At 42.0% G+C, this 21,367-nt stretch overlaps 1 protein-coding gene across 3 annotated transcripts in view; it reads right to left on the bottom strand.

The window, feature by feature from the left end:
- The window catches only part of PLCB4 (phospholipase C beta 4), a 418,294-nt gene that overhangs the window by 134,466 nt on the left and 262,461 nt on the right, over positions 1-21,367 (bottom strand). The window lies entirely within an intron of this gene.

The following is a 21,367-nucleotide window of genomic DNA, read 5'->3' as shown; positions in this document are numbered from 1 at the left end:
GGAGTAGTTAACACATCCAGCCCAAACCAGCTCTTTCCTTTGGCCATTGGGAGAGACAGTGTGAAAGGAACAGGAACTCCTGTGAAAGCGGACAAGCTGGTAATCGGAGGGCATTCTGTTTGGAAGAAGCAAGAAGCATCACTTTTGCTGGAATCACTACAGTTAGAAGCTGTTCCTGCCTCAAGGATCCCTGTTCTGAGGGGTTTTTGCCCCTAGGGGCTTCCAGAGATGCTGCCCCCATTTCATCAAGGATAGAGTATATTTAAAAGCTGTGGTCTCAGCATTACCTTTAGTGTATTTTTCCCCTAACACTTGCTATTTCAACATCATTCAATATCACAATTTATCTTTCAAAGATTCAAGTTACTTTCAAAATGATTTAGATTAAAAATATTTTTCCTTTATTTCAATTTTATAAGTGATTTGGTTAAATGACATTTCATACCATTTCTTTGCATATGGAGTGGTAGAAATCTCAGCAGGCCAAATACTCTAAATAGGAGGAAAGTATTTGGGTGGGATTTCTAGATAACAGGCAATAACAGGTGGTTGATTTTATTTTAACTGTGATTTGTGGTTATTTCTTACCTTTCCCTCTCCTGCTCTCTCACCCACAATTACTACTTAAGTTAACTGTGAATGACTATATTTTTCTACTGTGGGGTCTGCATCATCAAACAGGGAATAGTCAAGTCTCACTACTGGGAAGGGATAGTGATTTGGGGCTGGTTAATAAACATGTTAACTTCACATTATTTCAATTAAACATTAGCTGTTCTGGGCCTCTTTTGTGCTTGTGATGGGATGGGTAGATTAGAATATAGAAGGAGTGAAATGAGTGAGGACTTCCACATTCCATCATGAGACTCCTGATTTCTGAGAAAGTGAACCCCTAGGAGGCGCACTGGGGCCCAGACCTTGTAGCTTATCCTTCCTGGGTTTGACTGTCAGTCTCCGCACCAGGCATCTGCCAGAGAATCTTGCACTGGTGCCATTTCATCTCTCCAAGCTTCACTTTTCTCACCTGTAACTTGAGAAAACTGATACCAACTTCACATGGCTCTCAAAGTTGAGAAAGCCCAAGTACCTGGGACGAGGTCAATGCCAAATAACTGGTAATAGGAGAAAACTACTGTGTAATTCAGGGCTACTATCCAACACACCTCAACAGATTTCCTGTGATGATGCAAACGTGCCAGATGAACACAGCCCAACGTGGAGGCCATGAAGGTTATGTGGGGCTATGAAGCCCTTGAAATGTAGCTAGTGAGACAGGGGCCCTGAACTTTTCATTTTCGTTTAAACAGCCAGGTATGATTAGTGGTTACCTTATCAGACATGCAGTATTTAGAAATAAGGGGAAAAATGTTTGAAGGAGAGTCAATTCTTCAAAGCTACAGTGGATAAATAACAGACCTGGGATTCAAACTGGTTTCTCTGATTCCAAAGCCTGTGTCTGTTCTACCCTGTCAACCTTGCCGAGCAGGTCCCACTCTGCCTAAAATCAGTGGGTGTTTGGGTTGTCAGTGAATGAACACTGCCTTGGAGGCTCCACCTTTGGGTAAACATGGTTTGATCAACACTGGAGGAAGAGAAAGGGCTTTGTTAAGGCTGAAGAGGGACAAGTGAAGTCTGAGTTAGAGAAAGGCCACGAAGGGTCTAACCAAATATAAATAACATTATAAACCACTACCACCAAAACAATGCTAACTGAGCACCAGGCAATGGTCTGAGCTTTGTACACATTAACTTATTAACCGCCCAACTTCCCGTGACGGAGGTACTGTTATTATTCCCATTTTACAGAGGAGGAGGCCATTGAGGTATGGAAATGAAGCGTCTTGCCCTGTGTCATGTAGCTGGTGGGGCAGAGCTGAGATGGATGGCTACACCGAAGCAGGCATTTGCATCACACCTGCTTTGAGACCTGTAAGTGAGAAAGAGACATTGTCAGGGAGTGGGCCCAGGGAACTGCTCAGCATCACATCTGAAGGAGGCTTTGCTGTTCTCCTTGGCACTGAAGGCCAGTAACCATCACTCAGATCAGAAGGGCTTGGGAAATGTTTCAGTTCTAGTTACATCATTTTTAAGGATTCTCTTGTGAACTCCATGAACTGTACAGACTGTATTTATTACCGGTTGTTGTAGAAAGCTATCAGAATTTTTTCTTGGATCCTGGTATAAAGAAAAGTTATTTTTCCTAATCTGTTGCGTTCCTTGTAATCTGACAGACAGTTTGAATCCCATAACTGTTTTTCTTTCCTGCATTACTCTGGCTACCATGATCAAAAGTAGCAAATCTGCAGCTCACTTCTTTCAATTTTATGGGACATTTTTGCTGCCCATAGAGTGGCTGCCTGTTAATTTTACCCCTAATTTGATGTACTTTCCCATTTTTTTTTCTGTCTTCAACTTAAATCCCTAATGCATTTTATCTAGTGGCACCTACTTCTATACTACAGCTGACTTTGGGATGTGGAAGAAACGTGTAAATAAGCACGAAGCCCATTTCATGAACACCTGAAACTACTGGGCATGTTACATTGGTTTTAGGGTCCAACAGACCTGATCTAAACGTGGCTGGACACTTACAGGCTTATATGAGCTTTGTCTCTTCATCTCCAAAAGCAGGGATGGCAGCATGAACAATAACACATCTTACAGGCCACCTGTGGGTACTGCAGGGCTTGATGCATAACCTGCACCCATTACATTATTACTGATTATCAATATAAGAACACAGTGACCGTGACTGTGACTCATGTTGCTAGTATTGTGTATGATGAATCATCCAAGAAACAAATGTGGTAACTGCCGCCTCCCCTACCTTACAGATTGTCTCTGAGGTTAGCAAGTCTCCCCAGAGGACACAGATAATATGTGGCAGGATTATATCTATCAGTACATCATGGTGGGGAGAGCATCTCTGCCACGTGGGTCTTCACGATGAGCAGTGGTACCGTGCGCGCTTATTCCCACTGATCCAGAATGCAGATCGGGAGGTCTACACGTGAGGAGAACCCAGAACTTGTAAATGACTGTGGAGCTAGACTCGCTAAAGTGTGGTTTCTGCACAGAGAGGTCAGGCTTTCTTCTGTGCCCCAGCCAGCCTCAGTCCACATCAGGCACAGAGGGCAAGCCATCAGAAGGAAGTTTTAGTCCTTCCTTCTTCAAGGGCGTGTCGGGGAGTAGTGACCAGAGGAGACCGTCCCTGGGTTGGGAGCCCCTGCCTGGCACCTTCTTGATTTCGCTCTCAGATAGTGAGGGGCGATCAAGAGATTGTTAAGCAAGTTTTACAGGTGCTGGACCTACTATCTATCTTGGGTTCTCAATTCCACAGAAGCAGAAATGAAAAGTTCTCCTTCTCAGTAGCCAACCGTGAGCATTTAGAGAGCTGATTTCAGCAATGATCGTGAAATACAGCGAACGCTTATTCTGATAACAAGTAGAAGGATTTAATCCATTCATTTCATTTTATTCTGACCTCAGAAATGAAGAACATCATCAACTTTCAAAGTGACCTGGCTCGGGAGAGTCGACGAAGGCTGCTGAAAACGAACAAGAGGAAGGAACAGCACCTTTTCTGACTTACGTCATCTTTTAAAAAAAAACTGGGGGCTTCCCTGGTGGCGCAGTGGTTGAGAGTCCGCCTGCCAACGCAGGGGACACGGGTTCGTGACCCGGTCCGGGAAGATCCCACATGCCGCTGAGCGGCTGGGCCCGTGAGCCATGGCCGCTGAGCCTGTGCTTCTGGAGCCTGTGCTCCGCAACAGGAGAGGCCACAACAGTGAGAGGCCCGCGTACCGCAAAATAAAAAGAAACTGAAACTGGGCCTGATGGTGTTTGTTATTAACAAGGGCTCTGACATATCCTTGGCTCTGTGAGAAGCTGATCAGTTCGATTAGGATCTGAATTTGGGAAGAAGAAGGAATTGCTCAAATGATCCACCTGAAAGAGTCAAACTCTGTATTTCTGTCTGCTCACTTTACGGTCCTCAATATTTAGGAATCTCCATTTTCTCTTTTACTTCCAGATAGAGATGTTGAATCTTTGGGTCTTAACTTTTAAGGTCTGCCAGTTTGAGATGTCAAACTCTGTATCTGTCTCTCTTTGTCCTTCCCTTTCCCAGAAGCATCTCTGTTGTGGGCATTTTGAGGCCAAGTATGAACACTTAGACTCTGAGAGGGCTCTTGTCTTGTAGCAGGGCACTGAGACAGGCTCCCTGATTCTTGCCAGACAACACTTGAAGAAATTATTCCTAAGATATTCGGCAATTACCTCTCAGAGTGCAAAAAGAAGAAGAAAGTCAACAAAACATGCCTTTCGATGGAGTGGGTGGTCACTCAAGAAAGTAACTTTCTTGGGCAGGAAAACTGTCATGTTAGTCAAAACAGTTGCTGTAGCAACTAAAATGAGAAAAATGAAAGAAGACCAGCTTACTCAGAGCCAGGGAGGAAAAGAAATGTTTTTTGTAACAAACATTTACAACAAACATTAAAAACATATGTCACCACCACCGCCACACACACATCCCACCCCAAAGATTCTCTCCTTGAGACAACTTTAGTCAGGCTCCTCTGAATCTTATTCCCAAATAGGCCTTGACTTTTGGACTTCTGTGTCTGTCTTTGCATTGCCCAGTGTTAGCAAGAATCCTGCTAATAACTTGATTTAGCTAGAATCCTCCACCCTCAGTATCTGATCACCCTTAGTATCTGATCTGGTTCTTCAACCTCCACCATCTCCCAGGTGATGTCTGATCACCCTGGCTTGCCTTCAGCAAGAATCCTATTAGGGTGGTTTAGCCCAAATCTCTCCTTACCCCTGATGTTTTCTCTTAGTAATTCTCCATCCACTGACCCACCCCCCAACCTGCTCCTTGGCTATAAATCTTTTCTTCCTTATTGTATTCAAAGCTGAGTTCAAATTCTCTCCCCTTCTGCAAAACCCCCATTGTAGTAGTCTCCTGAACACAGTCTGTCTTATTTTTAACAAGTGTCATGAATAATGTTTTCTTTAACATCCTCCCCCTCCAAAATATTCTAAGAACATCAGAAGATGTGCTTTGCATAAGTGCTTGAAACAGGATCATAAGCTAGTAAATCCTTCTTTTCAGTAAACCACTTCTAATAAAAACACATTCAGTTCCAGAATAATAAATTACAACGAGCCAGGGATTATACATATAGCAACACAGAATACATACATCTGAAGAGGCTGATCAAAGAAATAACATTTTGAACTATGGCCAAATGGAGATGACAGTCCGTGTTGAATAGAGTAACTGAAAGGAAAGGAATCTCAAATAACTTTCACGGAATTTCCCTTTGAATATCGGCATTGCCCACTTAAATAGTCCAGCTTGTAAAAATGCATTTTTTCTGTCGCTCCCTTTCCACTTTTATCTTCTGAAATAGCTTATGTTTAGGCTTCAAAGATACACAGTCCCCACTGGCTCTAAGGACCAATCCTGGTTCTATCACTTTTTATTGTGTCTAAAAGAGGTGCAGGAATCACTGGCACATGCACATGGAGGACCACTGCTACCAACCTAGAGAATTCTGAGCACAGACTTGGCTTCAGAAAATTGCAGTCCAAAGGTTTAGTACATGACTCTTCTACCCTGAGAGAAGGGCTGTTGCATGAGTTGGGTCATCTAGGAACAGACACCAAGATGAACTTGATTGATTACGGGGAATTGATTGATTGATTACGGGAAATGCGTATGAAAGAGAAAGGGGAGAAGAAACAGGAGTAGGCAGGGAGAGCCTTCAAACCACACTGGCAGGACTAATGACTGTGAAAGCAGAGGAGGGAGGAAGGATGAGCAGGTAGGAAGGGTCTCAGACTGCAGGGCAGCTGTGAGAGCATCTCCGCCAGGTGGATGGGAGCCCCAGAGCAACAACCACCCACCAGAGGAGCCTCACCTGGGGCAGGAAAGGGCCGGCTCCAGTCTCTGCCATGTCACTCATTGGCTGGGAGCCTCGGCTGAACGTCGCAGGGGTGAGGATGCTGCAGCGGAGGCCGTCCCACTGACTCCACTCCTAGTGAGTTTTGTCTTGGAGGGAGATGTAAATGGCACAGCTCCACGGCTGCCACAGATGGGATCTCTTGCTAACCCTTCTCTAGATCACCCTAAAGGAGCTCCAGTTCCAGTTTCTTAGGACCCTTAAAAGTCTTTACAAATTAGGAACCATTTAAATAACAATCAATTTGAGTCCCAGATATGTAACCAAGGAATTGCTGGATCATCAGAGATGCTTATTAAATATCTGTGAGGTGATGAATGAATTCCCTGCTGGGGACACAGCAGTAAACAAAAACAATGTATCTGTCTCTTGGTTTATATTCTATGTGTGACTTTGACAATGAACAACAAGCAAATAAATAATATATCAGGAATTGATAAATGCAAAGGTAAAAAAATCTAAAGGGTAAGGGCTGTGTGTGTGTGTTTGCACGGGCACATGCGTTTTTTAAATAAGATGATGATGAAGGCCTCTTTAGATGAGGTGACTTTGAGGAAAACTGGAAAGAAGTGAGGAAGTAAACCAGGAGAACTGATGATACATGGAGAAGAGCAGTCAGAGCAGAAGCTGCAAGTGCAAAAGCCCTGAGGTTTGTGTCTAATACTTCCAGGGAACATCAATGGGACAATGAAGTGATGGGTTTTGTAAGGGATTTGTAAGGGGACAAGTAGGACCCTGGAAATTATTTGGAATGAGGTAGGAAGCCACTGAAGGTTTAAAGTGGAAGAGGCGTATATTCCAACTTAACACTGTAAAAAGATCCATCTTACCTATTCCTCATCATGTCTCTGTGAGGTAGGTATTATCACCCCCATTTTCCTGACAAGGAAGCTGTGGCTTAGTGCCTAGTGGGTTTAAGACTGGCTCATGGTTAGATCTCTTGAGCAGCAAAGCCCAAGTTGAAGCTATTTCTGTTTAACTCCAAACCCATGCCCTTAACCAACTATGTGTACTTCAAACTCTTCAAGAAAGAGTTCTCTGGCAAAGATTTTACCCTAAATACCACTTAGTACAAACCCTTTATTTGCAAACAATATCCTGGCAACTTGGCTCTGCTGAGCATCCGAAAACTAGGCTCCTTTTTGCATCTCACCAAAGTTGAGAGAATCATCTGCCCTTTTAGGTACTTGGAAGAAGACAGTCCACAGTAGGAGAGCACTGGAGGCAGCAGCAAAAGTGTCCTCAGGGTGACTCTTCAGTAGAAAGAGTATGTTGGCTTACATTCCTGGGAAGCTATTCTGGCTCAGCCTATCCGCTTCATTAAATGTTTTGATGAGGCAGGATTTCAGAGCAATTGCCTACTATTTATGGTTTTAAGAATAAGCAGTTTAAAAACCATGTGTTTCTTATTAATTTATCAGAATCAATATTCAGTATTAAAAGACAGGTTTCCCTGCTGAGGATATGTTATGTCTATTTCTACTGATTGAAAGGAAATGTAATAGCACAGGGGACTCTATTCAATATTCTGTAATAACCTATATGGGAAAAGAATCTGAAAAAGAATGGAAATATGTATAACTGAACCACTTAGCTGCACACCTGAAACTAGCACAGCATTGTAAATCAACTATACTCCAATAGAAAATAAAAATTAAATTAAAAAAATAAGTTCATCACATTGTAAATCAACTATACTTCAATAAAAATTGTTATAAGTAGGTAAATAAAAATTAAAAGTAAATAAAAGATTTCATTAAAAAAAGGAAATGTAAAAAAAAAAGTAAAGAAAGGAAATATTATATTCCTTTCATATAGTACATTTTATCTAGTTGTGTGGGGTCTTCTCCCCCCAAAATGTAAAGACTAAGGAAGTCCTGCTTAGTACTTTTCTATCCTTAAATGCTGATTTTCACTGAGTCTAAGGTAGAGGTATTAGCGTTTTTAGGGTTGCTTATGAGGCAGTTATTTGCCCTTAGGGGCAAATAAATGAAAAATAATTTTTTTGCCCATCCTCATTTCTTTAGCAGAATCCAATTAAGAACGCCCGGCTGTAGTAATATAATAATTATGGTCTTAAATAGATAAAGCAAATCGGTGACTAAAAGAGTTAAACAGCCTTCATTAAGGAACTTCAGAAAGTGTTTTTTCAATAGGTAGTTTTTTTTTTTCAATCATACATAGTTCCCCAAAATATGTTTCTTTGTGTAGGGAAGGAATAAGATTTCCTTGACCTACTTAGGGTCCCCGGCTGGGTCTGAAAATTAAACTGACACAACAGATCAGCAGGAGAAGAGCATATAAATGTATTTAATATAAGTTTTAGGTGACCTGGGAGCCCTTATAAGAAAACGAGGACTAGAAGAAACAGTTAAGCTTGAGTATTTTTGTGCTGGGTTTGCGGAAAAGTAGACAATTGTGGAGAAATATGAGAGTCAAGGAGTATGAGGTAAGTGTAATAAACTGGGAGGGGGGGCTTCGGAAGGCCTGTTTATTCAGATTCTTCTCAGAGCCCCTTTTTCTTCAGAAGATAAGGACCCCCCTTTCATCCAGGAGTAGGAAGCATACGTCTCACATGTGGGTTTTATGACCTGTTTCAGAGGAGAGGAGGGGAGTAGATGGGAAGGTCAGAGTGACCTTCCTGCTTCTATTGTTTTCTCAAACTCCTTCACCTTAAAATACTCAATATACTAAAGGTGCCATATTTGGGGGTGGCATATTCCGAACCCCATCATTTGCAAATGGCAGCCATTCCAAGATGTCAAGTCATCGTACTGATGGCTGTGATTCCTGCATGTTCTCTTCATCAAGACATCAGTTCTGGAGACTGGCTCTGTCCATGAATACATGCTGGGTAGTAGGCAATTTCTTAACTGATTTAAGCTTCTCTTTCCCCACCTGCATAACGTGGAAAACAATCTCATTTAATCCTCGCAACCACCTGCGGGTTTAAAGAGATGATTGACGTCAAGTGCTTAGCACTGTGCCTGGCACCTAGAAGAGCTCAATAAAGTCTAATAGGTTCAACTCCTCTGGAAAAAAAGAAAAGTCTCTTTTAGTGAACAGTCTTCCCCTGTTTATCTGAATTGCCTGTTTGGGGAGATTAGTTGTAAAGGACTTTAAATGGATTTATTTTTCCTTCTAAGGAAGTCTAAAACTCCTTTCCTTGCCCTATGCCTAGTGGTTCTTAAATTCGAGCTGCATCAGGATCACCCAGAGGGCTCTTAAAACACAGACTGTTGGAGTCCACCTGCAGTTTCCATTCCCAATTCAGTAGGTCTGGGGTGGAGCCTGTTTTTGGCACTTCTAACAAGTTCTGCATGTGCAGCTAAGGCTGCCGCAAGGATCACACTTTGAGAACCACTGCAGGCTAGCTAGCATGGCATCTTTCAGCTCAGCCTGTGAACGGTTATGTTACCTCAGGTGAGGTGTTCAACTATGTTAAGCCTTGATTTTGTAATCTGTAAAATGAGGCTACAAAGACCCACCTAACAACAGGGTTCTTAGGAGGCTTGAATGAAATAATGTCTGTAGAGCATTTACACAGTGATACCATTTGTAGAGCACCTGGCGAGGGTTCACAATGGCAGCTATTTCTACTGCAAGTGAGGTAGGAGGGAGGTGGGCCCTGGCTGGACAGCTGGTATTTACCAAGTGAAGTAAAATTAGAGCATTGTTTTCCTTAGACACGCCAAGGACAAAGTTAATGGCAGGAGCTGAGCTCTGCTGGAATAAAGAGATAAGATGACCACTCCTGAGGTCAAGGAGAACTCCTTGGACTGCACATGTGTAGAAAGGTTCCTCCGGGGCCAAAAGGGAGGGGGCACCACCCCATAATAGGTGATCTCAAACCTCCCACAGGCCTCTGTGCTGGAATCCATCTTGGCAAAAACACACGCATACATGTTGGAGAGGGTCCTAGGACAGGTGAGGTGTGGAAAAGAAACGAGATAATTGGCCCAAGGTAAACAACGACCTGGAAAAACTGCCCTATATAAATGATTTAACCGCCTCTTTGCTGCACTCCTCATTAGGGAGGATGCCCACACCCTTTCTCTTTGGGTGCGCATCTCTGCCTTGCTTCTGCCTTACGTAAACAGCTTCCCTGTGTGCTCTCCCACAGGTTGTGCCGTGCTAATAATAATAAATTTTGTACCTGATTTTACAGTTTTTGCCTCCTTGAAACATTCTTGTTTTCAAATGGGGCAAGAGCCAGGGCCTCTTTGCTTTTAGCCTTTAGCCCCTGGTGGACTAGTGGCTAGAATTCCTGGTTTACATCCAGGCTACTCAGGTTCAATTTCTGGGCAGGGAACTAAAACCCTGCTTTTCAAGACCACTTGCTGCTGCCTCTCTGAGAACATAAGGACTGAAAAGCATCCTCCCTAAAAAGAACCAAAACCAGTAACAACGAAAACATTTATCATCATTTTTAGAAGCAGGGAATTCATTCACATGAAACTGAGTTTAAAGAAATGCCATTTTCTTACTTGAGAACGGACTTCAAAATGATTCACTTTAAAATATGCTGTATATTTCATTTGACTGTTCATTTGTTCACACTTGAATGAACTCCATTAATTCAATGGCCAGGCCACACGCATGAACAGAGTGTGATCCCAAACAGAATGCAGCCAGGATGTTCTCTGGGCCCCATCGCCATCACGCTGGAGATCCACAAGGCTGCACTCGTCAACCCTAATTAAAGGATGCTTGACCACAGCCACTGACCTCCTGCTCCCCTGCAGCTACAGACAAGATTTGAAGGAGCAGATATTGTGCATTTTCCTATTTACACTCAGGTAGAAAAAAAGCAATAAAAAACTAGCACTGTCCACCTGAAACTAACACAATATTGTAAATCAACTACATTTCAATTAAAAACAAATGTTAAAAACAAACAAAAAAAAACAAGCACTGTCATTTTAGCCACTGAATTTTAACTAAATTCTTTAGCATAGCAGTCAGACTCCAGAGACCTAAGTAGCTCCTCAGCTAGCTCCTTATATTTGATTTACTCATTATTCATACACTTTCTTTTTGTGTTGTATTGCTTCATTTTGTTTTCACCAGCTCCTTGTAAATTGAACGCCCGCCCAGATTTCCTTCTCTAGCTTCCTAGTGGATGCGTGTCTCATCTTCCCACAAATAAGTCCTTCCTACACCCTTGAATAGCATGAATCTCAAGTATTAGAGTTTTCCATGAGACTGACTCAGACACCATTTCATGGGTGAGATGCTCCTATTCCTCCAGGGAATAGAGTTATCTTCTACCTTTGTGAAGAAATGAAGAAATGTAAACCCAAAGAAACTTCACAGAGAGGGAAAAAACATAAAAGTGAGAAGAGTAAGCAGAAACAAGTAAACAAAACTGGAGCATCTTAGACAAGAGTAACTGATTATTCAGCAAAAGCCAATATAGTTATAGAGAAAAGGGAACAAAATTGAGGAAGACTAAACTGAAAATTTAATAATACATTCATAAGGGAAAATGACTGAGCTAAAAATAATTACCTGAAAGTATCATCATCACCATCCAAACTAATTTGTTATTCATTTCTATGTATCATTATTCGTCTTCTAAGCTAGGTGTCTGCAGACCACAGCCCTGTTTTTGAACATAGAATTTTCTTGGAACACAGCCCATTCATTCATTTACAGGTTGTTGAATGTTCTATGACTGCTTTTCTGCTACAAAGTTAAGTAGTTGTGACAGAGACCCTATGGCTTGCAAAACCTAAAATATTTAATATCTGGTCCTTTACAGAAAAAGTGTGTTGACCCCTGTTCTGTGCCTTTTCAATGCAAGATGATTGATTACATAAAGAGTACCTACAATAACCGTGGTTGACTGCAGAGAGGGACACACTCCTTCACCCCTCCCTGAATCTCGCTGCTCGCAAGGTGACTTTGCAGCCCCTCCCAATGTCCCCACTTACTTTGGTCTACAGCATGCAGCAGAAACTCGGCTGTGTGCAGGAAAGAACAAGCTCCATCTGCTTGCAGGAGGATGACAGACCAGGTGGGGTGGAGATGAGAGGGTCCTGCTAAGACCATCCTAAATCAGCCAGCCCCCAGTTGGACCAGCAAACACTTGAGTGTGCCCGTTCCAGCCCAGATGGCTGACCCACAGATTCAGACTACATAAATGGTTGCTGTCCTAAATCACTGAAGGGAATTAGAACGTGCCATCCCAATATATGCCACTTTGCATATGGATTTTTCTGAGCCGAAGGCAATTGAGAATCAACAAATGCAGAAAGAAACCTGGTCAGAGCTTCCCTTATCTAATTAAAGCAGAAACTTCTGAGAAATAAAGCCTTCCATATAGCCCCCCCTCCAGGGTGTTTTGTGGCCATGAAGAAGAAAGTCAGCACCAAGATGTGTCTGCACAAACCTTACTTAAAATAACCCTGATGTTCCATTAGTTTCACCATGTATTTACCGTCCCACAATTTTCTGCCCCTAGAAGCCCACTAAGCTCACTAAGGCAGGTGAAAGGACTTGCCCAAGGTCATAACTTGTAAATGTCAGGGTCAAGGCTCAAATCAGTCTTTTGTCTTCAAGTGCACTTACTTCCCAGAATTTTGCAAACCATACAGACCTTTCCTTAAACACTTCCTGCTTGGATGACAATGGTCTCTAAGCTTTGGGGGGTCTGAGAGCGCAGATAATGTTATTAGCACTGTTATTTCAAAGGAGGGTCTAGAGGAAGGAACAGGTCCGGGCGTTCTTGCAAAACCCCGGCTGATACTAGCTCTTGCAGCTCCGGATTGTTTCAGCGTGATTAAGTGATTAAGTGCTCAGGCTCTGGCCACACCTTTCTTACCATATGAGGAAGAGGTCGCAAGATGATGATGAAGAGAGAGGTAACTGAAGGCGGGTAGGTGTAGAATCATAGGATCCTTAGCTGAAATATAATACATACTCTTCAGACCCACCTGCCTTCCTAGCTCCCCTTTTCTAGCACAGAGATATTAAGAAAATTGCCTGTAGAGATACACCAAGTAAAAGGAAGGGCTAAGATTCCAGCTCACCTTCCTTAAATTAAACTTCTGGTGTTCTCTAACCGTACTCTGTACCTCTGGTGTGCACTTTGCACCCCGCCGCTTACAAATCCATTCTCCACACAGCTACCAAAGTAACTGTCACCAGAACATAAACCAGATCACGTCAGTCCCTGTTGAAAATGGCTTCCCATAACACTCAGAAAGAAATCCAAGCTCCCCATCCCGGTCCTATGACCACTGAGCCTCATACTCAGATGTGCGTCCAAGTCTCCTAGAGGACTAGTTAAAACATACACTGCTGGGCCCATTCCCGGAGTTTCTGATTCATCTATGAGATGGGCTGAGAATGTGCATTTCTGATAAAGTTCTAGGTGATGCTGATGATGCTGGTTTGGGGACCACACTTTCAGAACTGCTGTGTATGCAATGAGGCTTCTGCCTACTTCTCAGACTTCTGTTCATACCATGCCCTTGCTCACGACGCCTACTCCAGCCAGGATGCCAACAGCACCCCTGGGAGTGGAGGACGGAGGAAGGAACAAAATGCATCCATTTGTTCAACCTCTTGGGTAGTTTACTATGTTTGTCAATTCTCTTTTTGTGCAGTTTATTTTAAACTAAAACTTATGTGATTTCTGTATATGCAAAATGCTTCTGGGGTACAACAGAACATACAGTGATAAGTACCGTTCATTTCATGAAGAAGAACCACATGAGCACATCCATAAACTACCCCTTCTCTGACATTCTCTGTGCTAGCATCAGAGCCCACCCAGCTTCCTGGGCTGGAAATCCCAACCTTGTTTTACACTTCTTACTCTCCCTCACCTTCTACATCCACCAGGTTAGAAAATCCTCTAATTCATTTCCATCTTCCACCCCTCCTCTTATTTCCCATGTGTCTGAATGACTGTCTATCCAGCCATTCAATCCCACCTCTACCCTCCCAGATACAATTAATCAGCCAGACCCACTTTCCAGTCATATTCAGACCTCACTCTTTCCTGCTAAAAAATATCCATCGAAGGGTCCCTAGAGCCTTCAGGATCTAGTGCCAATGCTTGGGCTGGAAAGTAAAGCATTTATGGTGGGACACTGCTCATCTCTGCAGCTGCAGCTCCTGCCTTCACCACCTGCCCTCCTACCCTAGACAGACAAGCCACGCCCCCATCCCACGCCCATGCCCTTGCAGGAGCTCGACTGTCCCCTCATCTTAGCTGCCCTTTGATCCGCTAATGGACTCACCCACCAATATGCAGACCGAAGGGGGCTTGCTCTCTGAGGCCTTCTCCGTCAGTCCCCTGGACCCACTGCCCACCTTGGTCTCCTCACCCCACAAGGGGTACAATCTACCACCTTCCTCATTGCAATGTGACTGTGGGGGGGAAAGCACGGGGGTGAGGGTGGTAGGACATCTGGGGCCACATGCTGAGGGCCTGCAGTATCAAACCAAGACATCTGGATGTAATTTGGTGGACAATAAAGTGATATAACACATTCTTTGTTTTGTTTTAAATGTCTAATTCTAGTAGGGACTGGAGCTTGAAGAAAGCAGGACTCATGGCAAGACAGTGAATAACTGAACTAATTATCCACCAGGCACACGTAGGAATATTGATAGGTTCCTTAGGATAACAACTCAGAAATGGAACTCAATTTAACTCATTTCCCTACTTTCCCTCCTCTCCCTTCCAAATGTGAAATCACATTCTTTTTGGTTTTGTGATTGGCTTTAAAAATAGACAGAAGCCTCTATTTCATGCACCGTCAACTAACTATCAACATTTCCTCTCATTGAGAATATTAAGCCTCTGGTTTTTCCTCTGTGTCTCCAACTAGTTCTCCTTTCCAAGATTTGGCTGTACCCTTACTTTGCACTGACAAAGTGAATAGATTTTTCATTCTGTTTTGTCAATAATAATTAAATATTTTGTCTACCATTAGGTTGACTCTAAACATTGAAAGACTAATAAATATGATCAGAATTGTTATCATTATGACGACCCTGTAAGAATCTTTCACTGTAAATACAAATAATGTGCTACAATTCCACTTTCTACTTTTTGAGCTGGATATCCTAACTCTGTGGGTGCAATTGAGTTTAAATCACCCAAAACTGGGAATGAGATAAAAAGATGGCTATGTGTCCTTTCCATGTTATACAGGAACGCTGTCTAGAGACCCACCCAAGGATGATTTATTTCTCTAGAAGAATGCCCCTTTGTTTGACTTATTATTTACTGTAGTTTAGGGCCCAGATTTTCCGAAGTTAACTAGATAAGTTGCAGCCGTTTTTTGTTCTGTAAGGGATGCATGTGATTTGTGTCTGGTAGAAAAGACAGCCTCAGGGGTTATGGTTTCATATGCCCCTCCAGGGCAGTAACCCGTTTTGTATCTAACTGACAAAGCTTGTTGCAGCTTTCCTTTCCTCTTTTCCTCCAGTGCTCTTATAACTAGACTTATCATCCTGCTGGTATCCTCACTGAGGAGCTAAATAAATCTTTCAGTCAAAATACTTTCTATGAGGATGTGTTTTTAGTTTTTTGCAAATTACACTTGTTAAATTATTTGCTTCACCGATGTGCAGCCTGGGGTATGTAGGGTGCCTGGGCCTTTTGGAGCTTCACTGAGTGCCCTACAGTTTGGTTTCAGAGCTACCTTGGAAAGAGGCCAAATTCGGCCTGTCCCACTTGGCTTCACTTCAGCTTTTATTGATGCTGTACTTCCATATTTCTCTGGGATTGGCAGCTACCATAACTGTTTCTGTTTTCCTGGCAGCAGTTGTGAGCATCAAGGGGCTCCGTTTCTGTGTGTGTGCAGGGGAGGGTTTTGGGGATGGTGAGTGGGAGGGGTTAGTAATAAAGACCAAGGCTTCTCCAGAAAAGGACACTCCAACCCGGCAGCCTGCCTCAGATACAAAATCCCACAGGTGAGGAAAAGGGGCAGCCCAACCCAAGCTGGGATTTGGGATGTGGGGTGGTGGGGGAGGGAAGTCAGCTATAAAACATTCAAATCTCTGCTCTGGCTGCCACTAAGAAGACGTGGCTGATGAAACTGCAGATCCCAGTTAAGCAAACTGAGAGCTCTTTCTGCGTGCTGGGGAAAGAGGATGGTATTTTAAAATCTGGTTGTAATTTAAGCTAATTGTCTAGAAAACTGTGCTGTCCAATAAGAGAGCCACCAGCCACATGTTGTTATGTAAGCTTTCATTAAAATTAATTAAGATAAAACCTCAGTTCCTCAGTCTCACTGGCCACTTTGGCTGTTGTTGTTGTTTTGTTTGTTTGTTTTCCAAATGCCAAACTGAATTAATTTTGCTAAAGAGAAACTCTTGCACTCTAAGAAAAATAAGTGCAGTCTAGATTTTGTGCACAGGTTGGGGACAAAGCCCTGAGATTACCAACTGTGCATCACAACCCTCTTCACATGTGGTAAGAGGCAGCCCAGATACAGACCACGTCCATCACTGCAAAGTTCTGCTGGTGACCACTTCTCTAGAAGGATGACAGACCACTTTTCTTTCAAGGGAGAAAGGTCTTTAAAATTTTTGTGTGTTTAAGTATATCCATTGCCCTTCAAAGTTACGCAAAAGCAGAGGTCTCAGGAGAGTCTGGATGGGAGAGTTTCAGCTGGACAAGGAACCACACTTCTCAGGATGAGAAGGGACCAGAATTTCCCATTTTCCTCCTTGGTTTGAGAGGGAGTTGGTTTTTTTGTTGTTTTTTTTTTGTTTGTTTCTAATTGGAATAAGAGGCATCTGGGAAAAAGGAAAAGGGTGTATTAGAAAAAGATTCTGAGGGAGAGATCAAAAAAGAAAAGAAACAGGAAAATGCTTCTTGGTGGAAGAGTGGGGCAAAAAAGAAGGCAATGAGAGAGCCACCTGTTGCCCTGCTGACCTCTGAAATTTATTCTTCATGATACCTATTGTCTCCTACTGCATGCTGTAATTCTCCTCTGCTACCACCAAATTTTTAATAAAAACCTATTTCACACAACATCCTTGTTCCTGAGGTTCAGTGATATAATGGGTTTAGGGAGAGAAATTAGAGCAGGGAACAGTCCTGGGAACAGAGAGGTAAGAAGGCATTGAGGAGCTGAGTGATCACAAGTCGGCCGTAGGCACCTAGGAATTCTAGGAAAGGCTGGGGTGAGCCCTGAATAGCCAGGAGATGGGGTCTTCAGCCCTTTAATAAGGACATGAAAGAGAAAGACAAATACCATATGCTAACACATATATATGGAATTTAAGAAAAAAAATGTCATGAAGAACCTAGGGGTAAGACAGGAATAAAGACACAGACCTACTAGAGAACGGACTTGAGGATATGGGGAGGGGGAAGGGTGAGCTGTGACAAAGCGAGAGAGAGGCATGGACATGTATACACTACCAAACGTAAGGTAGATAGCTAGTGGGAAGCAGCCGCATAGCACAGGGAGATCAGCTCAGTGCTTTGTGACCTCCTGGAGGGGTGGGATAGGGAGGGTGGGAGGGAGGGAGACGCAAGAGGCAAGAGATATGGGAACATATGTATATGTATAACTGATTCACTTTGTTATAAAGCAGAAACTAACACACCATTGTAAAGCAATTATACCCCAATAAAGATGTTAAAAAAAATAAAGACATGAAAGGCAAGTCAGGATGCCAGTTGAGTTAGAGATATTTGGGCTGCATGGGTTTTAAAAAGCACTGCTGTTTCTCTCCTCTGTGATAGAAAAATGTCTAAAGACTTTTACACCACTTGTACCACTTAGGAAACGAAATATATTTTTCATGTAAGTAACTTAAAAGTCAAGTAAAGTTAGATAAAAACAGCTTTTGAAGTGGCAGGAGAATACAATCAGAGGCTACAATGCAGGCTGCAGTTCCTGAAATTTTGGGCTACCTCAGAAGAAATCCCTCAGCAGAAATAATAAAATAATGCTTAAATACAGTTGCACTAGTTGCATTTATTGGCAAAATAATACATATTTTTAAAACAGTGGTTAGTAAATGCTATTTTTTTCTGACCTAGTGAATGCTCACCCACTGATTAAAACACTTCCCTGCCTTCTTTAAACCAATACGTGGAACACAATTTAATGTTTGCCCGATCCTTCAGACCGTCATGATAATGTTAGTTGCCATATGGTGCTGAAGGCGTTTATGCCCCTTCACAAATGGTCCCTTTGCCGTGGCACTTTTGGGATGATCAGGTTGTGTTTTCTCTAATTCCTGTTCCTCCCACTTGCTGTCAGCTGTCATTTCTCCCTGCTGTTCATGAAAAAAACTGTAGAAACAAACCTTCTCTGTTTATATTTGGTGCCTTGAAAATTTTAATGGCCGTGACTCTAAAGAACTAAATCTTACAGAATAGGGAAATACAGTTGAGCCTTGAACAACGTGAGGTTTTAGGGCTGCCAACCCCAGTGCAGTTGAAAATATGAATATATCTTTTACAGTCAACCCTCCATATCCGTGGTTCCGCATCCCCCGATTCAGCCAACTGCGGATTGTGTGGTACTGTGATAGGTATTTATTGAAAAAAATCCATATAAGAGTGGACCATGCAGTTGAAACCTGTGTTATTCAAAGGTCAGCTGTAATAAGAACAACTGGCTACAGCCCCATTTGAAACACTATTTGGCTTTCTGGTTTGAAAATTAATAAAGGGAAACCTTACTAAAATGGAGTCAGGAGGCCAGAAGGAGAAGCTCTCACAAGGTACCACTGGACATCAACTATGGGAAGAATTGTCAGTTACAGACCCCAGAGAAGAATCATCAATAGGAAAGAATCATGAATTACAGGCCCCCAAAAGGAAAAGATGTGCGTGGCATCTCCCACAAGATACTGACTAGCCCAGCAACTCAGCCCCTGAGTAACCCGCCAGCTCCCTGAACTCACACTTTTCTCCAATGGATTTTTGTTCAGAACAACCCCTCCTGACCTCCTCCTTTCTCTCTCTACAATAATATTCCCCTCCTTTGTTCTATGGACTTGACTATGGCTTTTGCTATAGCTTGCTTGTCCTGAATTGCAACTCCTCTGCTATTCCTAAATAAACACATTTTTGCTGATAAAATAACTTTTATTTTTAAGGTCAACACCAGTTTGATATGTTTTATGAAGAGGCATTATTTACTTTATGAAGCTGAAAATTTTTTGCTTATAATCCTAGTAAAATAGCACTTAAGAAAGTTGAAAGCTTAGCGAGATTGTATTTAATACTTGTTAAGATTTCTTTCCTAGCTTTACCTCATTTTCAGAGGCACCTGGAAGAAAAGTAAATGCCTTTAGAAGTGCAAGTCATCAGTATTTTCTAAATATAAGTGAGTTATGATGATTAATAACCAAAAAAATCATGAGAAATAAAAATGATTCAATGATGATAAACTTCTAGTTCATCAAATCACATTTCACTTTATCAAAAAATAGTACTCTTTCTCTAACTGGTTTCTGCTTATATGACAGCAGAAGAGATACTCAGCCAGTGATTACATTTAATCTCTTCAAAATGACCTTCTCTGAGGAACTGGAAGCCAGGAAGTATTTTTTAATTATCCTATAGATTTCCAGAGCCTGGGAAACTGCCTCAGAAAACCACAAATATTTTGGGATACTCTAGCAGATTCAGGGAGAGATGTCACTCGCCAGCTTATAATGAAGGGCAATGGCCATCATCATGGTGGCGCTGGTACTCAACCCAGACCTGAGTTACCTGGGAGAAAAGGCTTGGAAATGTCTCTAAATTAGCCGTTGGCCTTCTTGCCAAGTTGTGTAAAGTGGACAAAAGTAGTCAAGTGCACCTAATTGCATTCGGCTTGAACTCTCAAATTGTTGATATCGATAATTTTTAATTTAAAAGATGAAAATTAGATAGGATTTACTCTAATATTTTGAATGTGTTGAAGTACAGCTTTCCACACAGGTCTCAAGGACCTCTCACCATTTCAATTATCAAGAAAATGAACAAACTATAATAAAACCAAACTTAGTTGGAATCAATTGTATCTAAAATCCCCCTTTTTTTTTAACAACATCTTTATTTGAGTATAATTGCTTTACTATGGTGTGTTAGTTTCTGTTTTATAACAAGGTGAATCAGTTATACATATATCCCCATATCTCCTCCCTCTTGCATCTCGCTCCCATCCTCTCTATCCCACCCCTCTAGGTGGTCACAAAGCACGGAGCTGATCTCCCTGTGCTATGTGGCTGCTTCCCACTAGCTATCTATTTACATTTGGTAGTGTATATATGTCCATGCCACTCTCTCACTTCATCCCAGCTTACCCTTCCCCCTCCCCCGTCCTCAATTCCATTCTCTACGTCTGCGTCTTTATTCCTGTCCTCCCCCTTCTTCAGAACCATTTTCTTTTATTCCATATATATGTGTTAGCATATGGTATTTATTTTTCTCTTTCTGATTTACTTCACTCTGTATGACAGACTCTAGGTCTATCCACCTCGCTACAAATAACTCAATTTTGTTTCTTTTATGGCTGAGTAATATTCCATTGTATATATGTGCCACATCTTCTTTATCCATTCATCTGTCGATGGACACTTAGGTTGCTTCCATGTCCTTTAAAAATCCCTTTTGATACTAGATATTTACAGTGAATTTGGCAATTGTAGGCATTCTGCTAGTCCCTGGAGAGAAAAAGATAAGTAAAATACGGTCCTTGACCTCAAGAAACTCAGAGTATACTAGGAAAGACAAAAACATTAAATGAAATGTGAGTGCAGTGTATTATGTGCAAGGGTAGTTTAGTGGTAGCACAAACGAGTGATCAATTCTTATCAAATGGGTCAAGGGAGATATCAAAGAGTAAAGATTTCTCATCTGGGTTCTGAAGGATAAATAGGAGTTTTCCAGTCAAACAAGGAAGGATAAGTGCCTTTCAGGAAAAGGCAGCAGTAAGCACAAAGCATGAAATAGAATAGTTTATTGGGGGAATTTTAAGCGTATTCTTAGGGTTAAAGCAGAGAGTGTTTGTAGAAAACTGGTGGGAAATGAGGTTGTAGAATTAGGCAGGAGACAAATTATGGAAGACCTTGTATTTCATTCTGATGAGTCATCTTTATCCTATAAGAGGGAGTCATGGAAGCATTTAAATAGAGGAAGAAGAGGTTCTGATTTGTATTTTCAAGATTACTCTATGATGACAACTATGGAAGAGGAAAAACAATTAGAAAAAAGACTAGAAGAAAACTGCAAAAGAGTTAACAGTGGTTGCCTCCAGGTGGTAGAAAATTGTTTTGTTTCTTCTTATAGCAGAATGCTGTTCTTTCAGGGAAGCAATAAAGTTTCAGTAGTATAGATAGCTGTCACCACAATACTTTAATTCAATATGAAGAATACTGACTACATTTGGGTCCATCCTTTGCCTTTCTCAATTCTGTTT

The sequence above is a fragment of the Lagenorhynchus albirostris genome, chromosome 15 (genome assembly GCF_949774975.1).
Source record: "Lagenorhynchus albirostris chromosome 15, mLagAlb1.1, whole genome shotgun sequence".
Taxonomy (NCBI): domain Eukaryota; kingdom Metazoa; phylum Chordata; class Mammalia; order Artiodactyla; family Delphinidae; genus Lagenorhynchus; species Lagenorhynchus albirostris.
Note: the sequence above shows the minus strand (reverse complement) of the source record. Positions and strands in the feature narration are given on the sequence as shown.